This window comes from Monodelphis domestica, chromosome 7, assembly GCF_027887165.1.
Source record: "Monodelphis domestica isolate mMonDom1 chromosome 7, mMonDom1.pri, whole genome shotgun sequence".
Lineage (NCBI taxonomy): Eukaryota > Metazoa > Chordata > Mammalia > Didelphimorphia > Didelphidae > Monodelphis > Monodelphis domestica.
This window is the reverse complement of record NC_077233.1, coordinates 23,307,499-23,324,471: the sequence shown is the minus strand read 5'-3', so window position 1 is coordinate 23,324,471 and position 16,973 is coordinate 23,307,499. Positions and strand designations below refer to the sequence as shown.

General features: G+C 38.5%; 1 protein-coding gene across 2 annotated transcripts in view; it reads right to left on the bottom strand.

Moving 5' to 3' along the window:
• Positions 1-16,973, bottom strand: part of PTPRG (protein tyrosine phosphatase receptor type G) — an 822,458-nt gene that overhangs the window by 94,836 nt on the left and 710,649 nt on the right. The gene's annotated exons all lie outside the window — the stretch shown is intronic.

Sequence of the window (16,973 nt, the reverse complement as noted above, 5' to 3'; positions counted from 1 at the left end):
AGCCACCCTATCTAGACCTGTGGCAGGGTAGGAGACATTCCAAGAGTAGGAGAGAAAGGGGCAGTGAGGTGGTTCAGTAGATAGAGCACCAGACCTCAAATCAGAAGGACCTGGGTTCAAATTTGATCTCAGATACTTGTTAGTTGAGTGATCCTGGCAAGTCATTTAACCTCTTTTGCTTGATCTTGTCATTATGTTTTAGAGTTGTTGCTAAGGCAGAAGGTTAGTGTTTAAAAAAAAGAAATGCTCAGGGAATAGCTCAGGGCTTACCTACTCCTGTTAAAGTACAGAAGGGGACAAAGCCTGGCCCTGGTAGAATGCCTAAGCAGAAATTGAGGCTGAAGCCATGAGTAAACAGAAGAAAGTTCTTAACACAATAAAGAACTAATACTAAATTAAAAGAGAAGTTCATGCTGAGTACCAGTAGAGCCCTGTAAAAAAGAATAAACTGGTCACAAAAAACTCCAAGAAGGGATGGAAACCTTAATGTACTGGCTAGATCTACAGACATGGACAGATGGATGGATAGATGGAGAAAGATGGATTGAGAAGTAGATCGATGGTATGTATGTATAGAGAGATGTAAACTGAGAGATGGATAATAGGTGGATGGCTATCTGTTGCTAGACAGAAGATGAATGGTTTGATTGAGAAATGGCTTGAAAGATAAATAGATGATGGAGGACAGAGAGATGATAGAAAGATACTCTTGGACGTCTGGCAGACTGGATGGATGGATAGATAAGACAGAGATAGCTCCTAGTTGCTGGGCATTTATTAGGTGTTTACTTGGCTATGTTGCTTTGGGGACTGATTTCTGGTATTCCCCTGAAGGGATGGTTGCTAAGCTCCCTTCTAACCCTGAAATTCTGCGATTCTGCAATTCACTAGCTGGCTTTTACTCCCTGGACCATCTCCCTCTTTCCCTGCCATTTTCCCGGCCCCTCCCTAAATTTTCCCATGACCCTCAAAGAATTTCAAGCCATTTATCCTTGTAATTTTTTGACTCCACATTAGGAAAAGGTGCTTGGCAGGCGTGCAAAAAACTATGGAAAACAAAGTCCTGAACCGCAGGAAAACACAGAGAGGGAATTCAGCTATTCCTCTGCCTCCCTCTGCAGAACTTCTCTGGGAACTGCATGGGGAAGCCTCCTTCGCTGGATTTCTATGTATGTGCTCAGCCTGCAGGCTCAGTTCACTGGGAGGAAGGAACCTCGCATGTGTTGGTGTATATTGACAAATCGCCACAAAGCCCGAGACACCCAGCTCTCTAGAATACTCAGATTCCTTTCCAAGCCTCACCCCGACTGCGAACACTGCCAGCTTCACTGTTTGAGGAATTTTGGAGAGAAGCCGGTGAGGCTCTGTTTTCCTTCATGCCCAAACACAGACGCTTAAAACTCCAACCCCAAACTGACAACACTTTCCCAGAAGCAAATGTCACAAAGTCAATAACTCATCTCTTGGGGAAGGTACTCTTGGACGTCTGTTTTTTTAAGTGGGCTTTGCTTTCCCGTCGGCCAGAGCTCTTAAGAGAGGCACAGAGGGCTGGTGGTCTGGGTCAGGACAACCTGAATTTATATATATATACACACTCTGTGTGACTTCGCGGCAAGTCATTTAAGGTCTCATTGCGCCCCATGCTTGGTGAAAAGAGCAATGGGTCTGCAGTTAAATATATATATATATATATAAAGATATATAATATGATATGCAATATATATAAAACCAAAGATATTTGTTATATATAAAATATAAAGATATGTATGTTAAATAGGAATATATATAACATGTAGAGAAAAGATATATATGCTAGATATAACACATATGTGTTTTACGTAAAATATAAATTTGTGTTATTTATAAAATATAAAGATATGTAATATGTTATGTGGAAAGGAAAATCGCTATAATATTACAGTTATCTATAAATCTAAAGATATATATGTTATATATAAAGATATGTATGATATATAAATATAAAGATATAACGTAAATAAAAAGATGTGCAACATTATATATAAAATATAAATATATGTAAAGATATGTACTATGTGATATTTACATGTAAGTAAAAAGATATACAATATATGTTATATATAAAATAAATATATGTAAAGATAGGTAATATGTCATTTTTACATGTAAATAAAGGTATATGATATATGTTATATATAAAATATAAAGATATGTCATATGTTAGATATAAATCTAAAGATATATATGTTATATATAAAGATATATATGATATATAAATATAAAGATATAATGTAAATAAAAAGATGTGCAACGTTATATATAACATATAAATATATGTAAAGATATGTACTATGTGATATTTACATGTAAGTAAAAATATATACAATATATGTTGTATATAAAATAAATATATGTAAAGATAGGTAATATGTCATTTTTACATGTAAATAAAGGTATATGATATATGTTATATATAAAATATAAAGATATGTCATATGTTAGATATAAATCTAAAGATACATATGTTATATATAAAGATATGCATGATATATAAAGATATAACATGTAAATAAAATATGTACAATGTTATATATAAAATATAGATATATGTAAAGATATGTACTATGTGATATTTACATGTAAGTAAAAAGATATACAATATATGTTATATATAAAATAGATATATGTAAAGATAGGTAATGTGCCATATTTACATGTAAATAAAGATATATGATATATGTTATATATAAAATATAAAGATATGTCATATGTTATATATAAATCTAAAGATACATATGTTATATATAAAGATATGCATGATATATAAAGATATAACATGTAAATAAAAAGATGTACAATGTTATATATAAAATATAGATATATGTAAAGATAGGTAATATGTGATATTTACATGTAAATAAAAAGATATATGATATATGTTATATAAAATATAAAGATATGTCATATGTTATATATAAATCTAAAGATATATGTTATATATAAAGATATGTATGATATATAAATCTAAAGATATATAACATACGTAAACAAAAAGATATATATGTTATATATAAAATAGAAATACATATGTTATATAGAAAACATAGATATGTGTTATATGTTATAGATAAAATATATGAACATGTAATGTGTTATATATAAATAAAATATATAACATGTAAATAAAAGATATAATATGTTATATTAAAATATAAAGATGTATGTGTTATATATTAAATATAAAGATATGTAATATGTTATATATAATCTAAAGATGTCATATATCATATAAAGATGTGTCACATTATACATAAAATATAAAGATATGTGTTTTATATATAAAATATAAAGATATGTAATATATATAACATGTAAAATATAGATATGTTATATATAAAGATATATAATATATTACATACATAAACTATAAACATGATATATGACACATAACTATAGATGCATATGTTACATATAAAATGTAAAGATACCGAATATGTTATATATATATGTATATGAAATATAAATATATTTTACATATATATAAAGTCCTGGGTTTATATTCTAGCCGCAGCCACTCCTATGTGAATTTGGGCAAGTCAATATGTCTCTGGACCTCAGTTTCCTTATGTGTAAAGTGAAGGGAAGAAGGGATTGTGTTTATGACCTATATGGCCCCTTTGGCTATAAGTTCATGACCCCATGATCCTGGTGTGGGGGTGGGAGAAGTCAATAAATTGTAGGGCTCATTAGAGAAACTGACTCTGGAAGTTCTCTCTTTCCAATGAACTTGGAAACAGAAAGACATGAGTTCAAATTTGCCTGATGCTCACTAGTTTTATGACCCTGGGCAAGTCTCTCCCATTTGATGGCGGGCGGGTCAGTCACCCTTGAAGAGCCCCAGATCCTAAGAGCAGAAGTTGTGGGAAGATGCTGACCTGCACTGGGAAAGGGAGTTACCGTAATGAAATCAGGCCAGCCCCCCAGATTCCCTATAATAAATAAGAGGGGTCATGTGGAGAGGCAAGGAGAGCTAGAAAGAAAGAAAGTGCCATTGGACCAAAGGAGCATCTCTTAGGAAGCAGTAAGCGCTGGAGTCCTTCATCCCATCCTGTTTCCACCCATCCCACATAATTGAGTCTTGAAAGTATTATTCGGCTTGTCCTCAGCTTCTCTTTGCCTTAGTGAGCTGGACTTTGCCTGTACAGAGGCTCTGCCGGGCATCTCAGGGCCAGTCTGACAGCAGTGGGGCTGTTGCCATAACAACGGACAGCGCCCCAGTGAATTCTGAAAGGGCCCCAACTAGCCATTTGGGAAATCATTATAGAGGCAAAAGTTGCAAAGGAACGTCAGCCTTAGCTGCCAGATGACCAGGGTCTCGCTCCCCACGTTTCATCCCCTGTGCTGGGCCTTCAAGGGCAGAGAAAAACCTGGAGAGCACCTCAGAGAACAGCAGGGGCCCCTCCACAGAGCACCCCCTCCCCAGGCAGTGCCTCTGAACAAGACAATTGAACATCGTGGTACCATGATAGACCTCGAAGCTCAGGGCAGGCCCTGCTGAAGTTCCATGAAGAAAGGCTATGCTGTTCTCCTCTTTCCACTGCACCAAGCCCCCAAATCCTCTCATGCACAGACAAGGACCCCCATCTATAGGGATGTGACTCCACATGAACCTTCCTTCTCTTCTCTGATAAGAAGTGAGTCCTCGAGAGCAGGAACCATTCTCAGCACCCATCAGTGCCCAACACGTTCTGGGTCCTTAAGAATGCTGGCCATGCAGCATGAAGGGGGGAGAATCTCTCCTGCCACTTGGGTCCAAGTCCACCACTTTTCCCCTCCCCATTCTCCTGCAACCCCATGAAAGATTAGGGAATCGTGTCCATCTCTTCTTGTAGGATGCAGTTCAAGCATCCCCTTCACTCCAAAAGCAAACGCCCTCCCTATCAAATGATGCTGCATTTAACGACTTGACATATAGTATAATTGTGGGAAATGGGTGGCTTACTGGATAGAGACCTGAGGTTGGAGATGGGAGGTACTGGGTTCAAATATAGCCTCAGACACTTCCTAGTTTAGTGACCCTGGGCAAGTCACTTAACCACATCTTCCTAGCCCTTTCCGCTCTTCTGCCCTGGAACTGATATACAGTATTAATTCTAAGATGGAAGGGAAGGGTTTAAAAATAATAATAATAATAATAATAATAAAATTATTTAGCACATAGTTTACATGTATTTGTAGTATCCTCCATTAGAATGCAAGCTATTGTGAGTAGGAGTTGTTTTATTCTTTCTTCCTGTGTCTCCAATTCCTGGAATAGTTCTTGACATATTAGTGGGCACCTAATAGGCAGCTGAAGAGCACAGAATGGTGGATTTGGAGTTACTGAGTTCTGCTAAGTCCCATTTGCCTCAGTTTCCTCAGCTGGAAAATGATCCAGAGAAGGAAATGGCACTGCTCTAGTCTCTTTGCCAAGAAAACCTTAAATGGAGCTATAAACTGTCAAACTGAAATGACTGAGCAATAAGAGTTCTTTCTTAGCCATTAACTAAGTCATTAACTGTGACCTGGGCAAGATATTTAATCTTTCTTAGCCTCAATTTCATAATCTGTAAAATGGAAGTGATAAGAGTATCTACCTCCTCTCAGGATTAATGTGAGGCTTGAATTATATATACATACATATATAATATTTGTATAATATATAAAAATTATATTATTAAATTATACATATAATTTAATAATTTATATATAATATATCATGCATATATATATATATATATATGTAAAATGCTTTGCAAACCTGACAGAGTGACTTATCTAAGCCTGGCTATTGTCATTATGAATCAATACTTATTGACTGTTGATTTGACTAAACATAAAATCCATTCCTCCCATTTTATATATGGGGAAAGAGATTCAGAGAGATTCATTTTACCTTAAAGGTCACCCAGATGACAAAGAAGCCAAGGTGGGATTTGAACCCTGGGCTAAGCCTGCTTCAGACCTAGAACTCTAGGGAAATCCAAAAACTACAGAAGATTGGCAAAGCTCCCCATCTTCAAAACCCCCCAAAGCCCATCCCATTTGTGACATCCCTTTCATGCCTCCAGGGTTACTCCAAGGGCTGCATTTGGTGAAAGCTTTCTTACAGTCTATTTCTCCCTCCTGTTTTTTTTTTCTTCTTCCCTTGGGATGGGTGTTTAAAACAAATGTAGCCATGAGCTACTTGGAAACTGTTGCTGCCAGAGCAGATGGAAGGAGGGAGATGTGTACATGAGATCGGCGCCGTTCTCTCATTGTCGCCACTGTGGGAATGAATACAGGAAGGGAGTGGGTGCAGCTTCCCAGAGAGGCACACATGTGGTCAGTCCTTCCATGAACAACAAAAAAAGGGGAGAGAGAGAGAGAGAGAGAGAGAGAGAGAGAGAGAGAGAGAGAGAGAGAGAAGAGAGAGAGAGAGAGAAGAGAGAGAGAGAGAGCGTGAGAGAGAGTGAGAGCGAATGAGAGAAAGAGATAAAGCAAGAGAGAGAAAGTGAGAGGGAGAGAGATAAAGCAAGAGAGAGAGAGAAAGGGAGAGGGAGATGCAGAGAGAGAAAGAGGGAGGGGGAGAGGGAGAGAGATAAAGTGAGAGTGAGAGAGATAAAGTGAGACAGAGGAAGAGAGAGAAAGAGAGACAGAGAGACAGAGAGACAGAGAGAGAGAGAGAGAGAGAGAGAGAGAGAGAGAGAGAGAGAGAGAGAGAGAGAGAGAGAGCAGAGGGAGAGAAAGAGAGAGAGAGAGAGAGAGAGAGAGAGAGAGAGAGAGAGAGAAGAGAGAGAGAGAGAGAGAGAGAGAGAGAGAGAGAGAGAGAGAGAGAGAGAGAGACTGCTGGTTTTAGCACAGACTCATGTGGATTTTTCACATTCATGTTTGTTTGTCTATGCTGCCATCACATCATCGATGCGAGCCTCCACACATTCAGGCTCCGTGTCCCCTTGTATTTATTACATACTCTGTTCTTCCGAATTTGTACAGAGGGGAAAAACTGTGATGTCCACAGAAACCACTTGTTTTTATGAACAGGGCTCTTAACGATGACTTCCTAACACATGGCAACATTTCTGAAAAACACATATCCTGGCAGTTTGTACGCAGAGCTCATGGAAGGGAGACCTTCCTGGCTGCTTGGGTGCTGGACCAAGCTGGAGAACATCTGAAAGATACCAATTCACATAAACCACATGCATCTTCCTCTTGCCCTACATTCTAGCTGACCAAGCTAGGACATTGGGAAATGAATCACCGAGTGAGAATTGGAATTTACAGATGGGAAAATGGAAGCGCTGAATGGTTAAATGACTTGTTCCTGGTCACACAGCTGGTAAGTGCACTGAGGAAGGATTAGAACCCAGGTCATAGAATCATTGTCAACTTAGAGATTAGAAGGGAGCAAATCTATTATTTCATAGATAAAGAAATGGAAACACAGACAGGTTCATTAATTATTTTTAACTCTTACCTTCTGTCTAGAGTCTATTCTAAGTATCAATTCCAAGGCAGAAGAACAGTAAGGTCTAGGCAACTGGGGTTAAGTGACTTGCCCAGAGTCAGATAGCTGTGTTATGATTATAAAGTTGGGGGGAGGAGAAGGGAATAAAGGATGGTGAAGTGGAGGGAGAGAGAGACGACTGATGGAGAAGTTAACTAACTTTCCCAGCAACAAACAGCTGGTAACTGTCTAAGGTAGGATTTGAACTAAGGTCTTCTTGAATCCAAGTCCAGTGCTCTATTCACTATTCTATTGTTGCTTCATTCAAATGCTTCCATATTGATGTTCAGAATCCTGGAAAAAAATTGAGCCATCTCAAGAGGGGCAAGGAAGGCAGATCAAGTTTCTAGACTCAGCATCAGCAAAGAGAACCCATCCCACTTCAATCCTGAGAAGGAAAAGGGGAAATTTTTTCCTGGAAAGACTCTTTTGCAAGTTGGTAGCAAAGCCACTAGGAATGAAAAGAGGTAACTTGGTTGCTAGGCTGGATAGGAAAGAATGTGCTTGCGGGGCTCCCCCAATGAAGCTCTAGCCCAAGTAATGGAGAAGTAACCAAGTCAACACATTTCTATTCACTGCCCAACGTGCATAATAACTTAGCTGGCTCCGATTGACAGCATCCTGAGGTCTTTGCCAGAATAATTTGGCAGGGCTGGGGAAACAGTGGTTCTTATCTCATCCCCAAGTCAGCTCATGATCCCTATTGAACCTTTGTGAAAGTGACAGAGGAAACAGCTGAGCTATCTTTCCCAGGCCTCTCTTTGCCTTTGGTACACACGTTTTGAGCCAAAGGAAATGCTGCTTGCCATCCATACACATGACACCACGCCGAGGTGCTAAGAAGAAAGAGACACACGGTCCCCGTCTCTGAGGCTGTGAAAAAGGCAGTGAGACTACCAGCTCTAACACAGATGATTTAGCCTCACGATGAACTTTCTCCTTATTATAAAATAGGAATACTTAAAAAGAAAAATCTACACAAATCTTTTTCCATTTTTGCATTATTTGAAATGGCAAAGTGCTCACTAATCTCTTCTATCCAATATTCAAGTGACCCTGAGTTAATCACTTTACCTCCTGATCAAATGAGATAATATCTGTAAAGCATGTAGCGCCCTGCCTGGTGTGCAGTAGGTGCTATAGAAATGTTTGATCTTATTCCTTCCCATCATTCTACATTTTTTCATTTGTAGATTGAAAGAGAAAGCTGAGTGCCATTTTCCAGCTGTAGAAAGGATGCTGAGGCTAGAGTTCAGAGGTCCGAGATCTCCCTTAGATTTTTATTATTATTATTAAAAAAAAACCCTACCTTTCATCTTGGAATCAATACTGTGTATTGGTTCCAAGGCAGAAGAGTGATAAGGGCTAGGCAATGGGGGTCAAGTGACTTGCCCAGGGTCACACAGCTAGGAAGTGGCTGAGGCCAGATTTGAACCTAGGACCTCCCATCTCTGGACCTGGCTTTCAATCTACTGAGCCACCCAACTGCCCCTTCTCCCTTAGATTTTGCCAGTTAGTACCTATTTGATCATGAGAAATCAGGACTCCACCTTAAAAATGAATGGAGTTGGATTTGATGGCTCCTGACTATTCTTCCAAGTCAAAGTCTAGGAAATTAAATGACCAGGCTGTCCCAAAGTCCCTTTCAATTCTAATATTCACTTCTAAGATGAGAATTTCTGATCTGGATCTGTGATTACACTAATGAGGAGAAAACTCTTTGCCAGGACCAACAGGCACGTATTTTACATCTCCAAGTCCTAGAGAGGTGTCCAGGCAGAGAGGTTTGGTCATTTGCCCAGGTTCATACAGTTAGTAGATATCAGAGGTGACACTTGAACCCAAGTGTTCCTGACTCTGAAGGTAGCCCTGCATGCTTCATCCCTAGGAGAGGTATATGGATAACGGCAGGCAGAAAGAATTCTGGACACACTTAATTAGACCTCTTAGAATCTTCTCTTCCACCATCTACCTGAAATTACACAAATACCCCAAAGCTTTTTTTCTGATCTCTGATGGAATGGAACAAGCTGAATTGTTTCAGGAGGTTTCTGAAATGTCAGCGTATTAGTGTTCTAGAAACTTAATGAGAAATGAAATCTCACATCTCTGATTAGTCTTTGGAAATGCATTCTCTAATGGACCTGCGATTATTTAATAGGAGGATCCAATTAGAATCTCTCCTTCATTCAGATTCTATGATTTTACCAGCAAGGGAACTTCCAATGAAGAAAATTCCTCCATGGGTCCAACTTGACACCTCATCTGTAACTTAGCTGCCTGAAACACTCAGAGTTGAAGTGACTTGTGTGCATGGGTCTTTGTTGGGTTATGGAACTCCTGAGTGCTCTTTCCCAATGTGGATGGGCACCTGGTTGGCAACACAGAATCTTAGAAGTCTAAGAGGACGTCTTGGGGACACTGACTGAGAAAGTAAGTGACTTGTCCAGGTTACAAAGTCAATATATCTCAGAAGTAGGACTTGAATTCAGGCCTTTTTGCCTCTATGCCTTCCTTTTCTGGTATATTGGTGGTTTCTAATATAACCACTAAATGATAGACTCCTCTATATTTCCTTGCCTGTAATAAATCAATTCTTTACAATCCCATTGGTGTCTTCTAGGCCATTCTTCTTAGGCTGACTTCTTTTTTCTTCCTTTCCAATCACATCCCCAATTCCACCCAGTCCTTTGCTCCTGAATCCCTCTCTTCGTAGCCTTTTGGTGAATCATCTCTTGCCAAACTTCAGGCCTGGATTACTCCCACCATTGTTCATCCTCTGTTTTTACTGAGAGATCCTGATTAGAGTTGTTGGGTACATCACAAGTTCATGTTATCCATCATCCATATTCATGTTATTCAATTAACTGGTCCTTCACAGTAGCAAAGCAATCCATTTAATCCTCTCAAATAGATTCCTCATATGTCTCCCCAAAGAAGTTTATAAAAAAGAGATTATCTCAATGTCTGGCACATAGTAGGTGATAACTGAGTACTTATTTCTTTCTTTTCAAGAGGCAGTGGGTCTGGAGTTGAGAAGATCTGAGTTCAATTTTGACCTCAGATAATTATTATCTGTGTGGCCCTGGGCAAGTAGTCACTTAACTTCTGTTAGCCTTAGTTTCCTCTACTGTAAAATAGGGATAATAATAGTATCTATTTTGCAGGGTTGCTGTGAGAATCTGAGAATATTTATAAAGTGCTTAGCACAATGTCTAGCAAATAGTAAGTGCCATATAAATACTTATGCCCTTTCATCCATTTCCCCCATGCTTAAGTCTTCCATGCTTTCTCTTTTTCCACCCCTCCCTGAGTTTGTCACTTACTATTCTGGGAAAAGTGATTTCCCTCTTCTCCCTCTTTTTAGCTCAAAATACTTTGACATCCTCTTCCTTTCCTTTAGTCTCTGACAAGTCTCATTGTCAAGGCCAACCCTTTCACTTGTGCAACTGATTTCATACCATCCTTTATTTTCTAGTAAAATGTAATCTCGGGCTTCTCAATCTCTAATCTTCAATCTCTCCCTGTCTATTAATTCATTTCATACTACCTACAAAAATGTTTGTCTCCCTCATCCTTAAAACAAAAACAAAAAAAACCAAACTATTGCTAGACAACATCCCCTCCAGCTATCATCTTGTATTTGTCCTCTATTTCTTGGCCAAACTCCTTAAAACTGCTTTCTGTCCAGAGCCAAGAGAAGCAGTAGTGTTTGCTGCTGTAGGGTAAACACCAGAGTACAGACAGGAGGGTGGTTATCACATCCATACCATCTTGGAAGCACAGAGACCTTCAGTGAAAACAGTAGGACATGAAAAATACTGAAGGTTGGAATGATGCTTCTCCATCCCAACATAAGCAGAGCCTAACTTTAACATAAAGTTCAAAGTCAAGAAATAGGCTGGAAGAATGAACAAACAACAAATGAACTTGAGCATAAAAAGCTGCTATGCAAGACAAAAGTTCAGAAGAAGATAACAAGGAAAAAATAGATTTCAGCAAAGTATCAAAGAGAAATGATAATTGTACTCAGCGCCAGTAAGAATCCCTAGAAGCATTAAAGAAAAAGATCAAGAGTGGTAGATGAAAAATTGGGAAAAAATGAGTGATGCAAGAAAATTATGAAAAGATAATTTAAAGCTTGCAAAAAGGGCACAAAATACCAAATAAAAGAATCCTTTAAAAGGCAGACTCTGCCAAATGGTGAAGGAAGTACATTAGTTCACTAAAAAAAAAATTCCTTAGAAATTAGAATTGACCAATTGGAAGCTAATGACTCTGTGAGACATCAAAATAACCTCATTAAACAAAGTCAAAAGAATGAAAAAAAAAGATGTGAAATATCTCATCAGAAAAACAACTGACCTGAAAAGTATATCAAGGATTATGGAGCCACAGTTGGGATCACGCAAAATTTAGTAGCTCCATGTTAAAGGAGTAGAAAGCTTGGAACATGATATCCCAGAAGTCAAAGGAGTTAGGATTACAAACAAGAATAATCTACCTAGAAAAACTGTATAATCTTTCTGGGTGGGAAATGGGTACTTATTTTTGATTAAATGATAAATTAAATTAAAAATGTTATTTAAAAACAGACAGTGAAATAAAGGACTTTCAAGAATTCCTAATGAAAAGGCCAGAACTAAATAGAAAATTTGATATTCAAACATAGGATTCAAAAGAAGCAAAAAAAGACAAACATGAAAGAGTAATCACAAAGGACTCAATAACGTTAAACTTGTTACAATCCTATATGGAAAGATGATACATACAACAGCTAAGAACTCTGATATTATCAGGGCAGTTAGAAGGAGCCTTCAAAGACAGAGGGTATGGGTGTGAGTTGATTATGTTGGAATGATCTCTTTTAAAAAATAAAGGGATAAGATAGAGGAATGAACTGAGAGAAGGAAGGAGAAGAAGAATAGGGAAAATTTTTTTACATAAAAGAGATACACAAGGAAGAACTTATACAATGGAGAGAAAAATTGGGAGTGGTAGTGGCAGGCAATGCTTGAACTTTATTCTCATAAGAACTGGTTCAAAAAGGAAAAAATATATAACATGCACATTTATACTATAATAATATATGTATATATATACACACTATATATGTGTGTATATACATACACTAAAGAAAATATACACACACACTCAGTTGGGTTTGGAAGTCAAACTTATTCAATAGGGAAATAGGAGGGAAAGGGGATGGGAAATGATGAAAGGGAGGGGATGCCCATCAACTGGAGAATGATTGAACAAATTCTTGCATATGATTGTGATGGGGTACCACTGTGCTATAGGAAATGATGAGAAGAGTGGTTCCAGAAAAAATCCAGCAAGACCCATATGAACGGACGCACAGTGAAGAGAGAAGAAACAGGAAATCATTGTACAAAGTAATCATTTTGTAATGATGATTAAATGTGAAAGATCTGGCCACTTTGTGCAATACAGTGATCCAAGACAATTCCAAAGGGCTCATGATGGAAAAATGTTTTCCATCTTCAGAGGCAGAACTGATGAACTGTGAGTATAAATCAAAGTTTAATTTTCTTACTTTTTTGGTTATATGGTTAATTTAGAAATATGTTTTGCATGATTCCACATGTATAGGTATCATTTTGTTTCTCAATGGGTGGGGGAAGAATTGGAGAAAGAGAATTTAGACCTCAAAATTTAAAAAGAAATGAATGTTAGTAAGTAAATATATGAATTTTAAAAAATAGAATGTTATTTACACTCACTGCCTTCTCAGTCTTTGATTCTGATCTCTCTTTTTACCTCATCACTTACTAGACATTGCCTTATCCTTTCTTTCCAGTCTTACTGGGCATTATTACCTATGCTACATCCTGGCCTCTGAATTCTGCAATCCTTACAAACTGACCTTGTCTCTGTCCCTCATATACAGCACTCCATTTCCCATCTCCATGGCCTGGCTGTCCCCCTTGCCCACAATGCACTCTTTCCACACCTCCATCTCATAAAGCCCCTCTTTTCCTCTGAGAAGCAGACCAATCAGTGTTCTCTACAAAGGACCTTTCCAGATCCCCCATCTGTTAACCCTCTCCCAATCTAACTCGTATTTAGCAATTTTGCATCTATTTCCATGATAAGTCAGCTATCTTGCTTGATATTCACAAAAGCACTGTAAGGCAGCCACCATCTTCAGCCTCATTTTACAAATGAGGAATCTGAAGCACAGAGAGGTGGAGGGATTTGCTGATGATCACACAATTTATTTCCTCAAACACATCTACTGTTTTTTTTAAACCAAAGCTAAAAAAATTCTTGTCTTCAAGTCTTTTGGAAGCAGGCTCAATTTGAAAGGAATATACTAGTGAAAGAAAACCATCTGTATTATTCTAGGGAGGGCCACATTGTCAGGAAAAGAATGCTCATAAGCTATAGATTCTTTGCAGAGTAAGGTCAGCACAAGTTTTGGAGGGGACGCCTTTCCCTCTCCTTCCCTCTCAGTTAGTAAGACAAACAAACCCTTAAAAAACCCATTGTAAAAGTAAGCTCAGCCCCAAAGGTCTATTTTTTCTTTATATTTTATAAGATATTTTGAGTAGCCTTTGCAAAGTGACATTCATCATAGTAAGCTATAGGAAGGGAACTCCAATCCAAAAGCTAGTATGGGAGACTGGCTCTCTTTGTCTCCACTTTGAATTCCAAGACAGCTCCATCAATGAACACGACTGTCTTTTCACTAGATTACTATGACACAATAATATCGTGACTTCTTTTAAACCCTTTCCTTACATCTTAGAATCAATACTATGGTTTGGTTCTAAGGCAGAAGAACAGTAAAGGCTAGGCAATGGGGGTTCAAACCAGCTAGTAATTGTTTGAGGTCAAATTTGAACCTGGAACCTCCAATCTCCAGGCCTGGTTCTCTATCCACTGAGCCATCTAACTGCCCTCTACTATCTTGGTTTTGACCTTGAAATCCTCCTGACTCTAGAGGGATTGCCCCACCCTCCCCAAAAGGCCAAGGACACTTTTTAGGACATTTCCTTTTGCCATAGTAAAAGTTTTCATTTTCCTTTTTCTAAATTTACCCCATTCTCCACTCTGTGCCCCTCAGAACTCCCTTCAGGAAAAACCCCAGATGCTTCCTTTGGCTTCCTGGCTCCAAGATTTAAAAACCTAATCTCTCTCCCTTTCTCTCTCTCTCTCTCTCTCTCTCTCTCTCTCTCTCTCTCTCTCTCTCTCTCTCTCTCTCTCTCTCTCTCTCTCTCTTTTACTCTCTCTCTCTCTCCCTCCCTCCCTCCATCTCTCTCTCTCTCTCTCTCTCTCTCTCTCTCTCTCTCTCTCTCTCTCTCTCTCTCTCTCTCTCTCCATCCATCAATCCATCCACCCATCCATCTATCTACCTACCTCACAACCCTCACAATATATCTCTCCATATATCCAACTATCTATCTATCTATCTATCTATCTATCTATCTATCTATCTATCTATCTATCTATCTATCTATCTATCTGTCTGTCCATCTATCTATCCGTCTATCCGTCTATCTGTCTGTCTGTCTATCTATCTATCTATCTATCTATCTATCTATCTATCTATCTATCTATCTATCTGTCCATCTATCTGTCTATCTATCTATCTATCTATCTATCTATCTATCTATCTATCTATCTATCTATCTATCTATCCGTCCATCTATCTGTCTGTCCGTCCGTCTGTCTGTCCGTCTGTCCATCTGTCTGTCTGCCTGTCTATCTATCTGTCCATCCATCTATCTATCTATCTATCTATCTATCTATCTATCTATCTATCTATCTATCTATCTATCTATCTATCTATCTGTCTATCTACCTACCTACCTACCTGTCTGTCTGTCTGTCTGTCTGTCTGTCTGTCTGTCTGTCTGTCTGTCGGTCTGTCTGTCTATCTATCCATCTATCTGTCCATCCATCTATCTATCTATCTATCTATCTATCTATCTATCTATCTATCTATCTATCTATCTATCTATCTATCTATCTATCTATCTATCTATCTACCTATCTACCTATCTATCTACCTATCGCACCTAGCCCCCACACTATTGCTCTAGGGAAAGAGCAGCTGCATTCACTGAAAAGCATGATAATGTGGGTCCTCCAGTTTTGTCAGGAGAGCTATCATCTGGGAAGGTCAGAGAAAGAAGAGTTGAGTAATGGCAAGTGGTGAGTCCCAGCTGAAGGAGATGGTTCATTGACCAGCCTGAAAGAGTAGTCATTAGTGGTTAGGTTTCATCTTAGAAGGAGGTCCCTAGTAGAGTGCTACAAGGATCTGCATGTTGGCCAGGAATGTCCTGTCCCCTCCTGAGCTCATCCTCAATCAACTTTTTCAGACTCTGCTAATTCAAATGTCCTTGCTTTGCTATTTTTATTTCCTTACATGTTCATTGTTGTGCAGTTACCATGACTAAATGTGTAAATAAGTCTGTGCCTAAACAAAATAAAGCTTAAAGACCAGACTGCCTGAAACCCATCCTTTTAAAATGTGTTTTTATCATTGTGGCTCTTGGAACTTCTCTTAACTCCTGGGCATCTCCACCCTTTTATTTTTTAACCCTATTTTGACATCTGCCTCTCACATTCCAAAAAAGTCCCAGGAAAAAAATGAACTCCCTCAGAGAGTGCTGGTTATATCTTCATCCTCACCTGCCTGCCTCCCTTTAACATGGAAAGGATGGGGAAGTGAGTCAAGGAGGAGTTTGTTTTTAAACCTTACCTTCTGTCTTAGAATACTAAGTCTTAGTTCCAAGGCAGAAGAGTGGTAAGGGCTGGGTAATGGGGATGAAGTATTTTGCTCAGAGTCACAGAGCTTAGAAGTATCTAAGGCCAAATTTGAACCCAAGACCTCCCATCTCCAGGCCTGATTTTCCATTCACGGAGCCACCAAGCTGCCATGTCCCCTTCCCACAAAATGCATCTTAATATCAGAGCTACCTGAAACACTCAGAGATTGCATGACTTGTCCAGACTCCCAAAGAAAATATGTGTCAAAGATGGGACTTGAAGTCAGGTCTTTTTGATTCAGAAGCCAGTTCTTCATCCACTGTGCCCTAGCTGCCTTTCCTTCCTTCTCCTATAATTCGGTCCTTGGATCACATATTCCCCAGAATCACGAAGTCACAATGATCAAGAAAGACTCAGTGAAACTTTAGTTTACTTATTAAGATTTGTATTTTAAATTTGGAATAGCTCAGCATCTAAGTTTGGGATTCTTCCTTTTTTGGGTGTCAAGGACCCCCTTGGTAGATAATCTGGTGATGCTTCAAGATTCCTTCTCAGAATCATGTTTTTAAGTAATTGAAGGAAACACTAGATTTCAGGGAGAGTAAAAAAAAATAAAGGTGCATTTTTCCCTATCCAAGTTCCCAGAATCCCTGAAATCTATCCAAGTACTCTGGGGTGAGAACCTCTGGAATGGATGAAAGGACTGTTCAGAAGATTTTTTTTA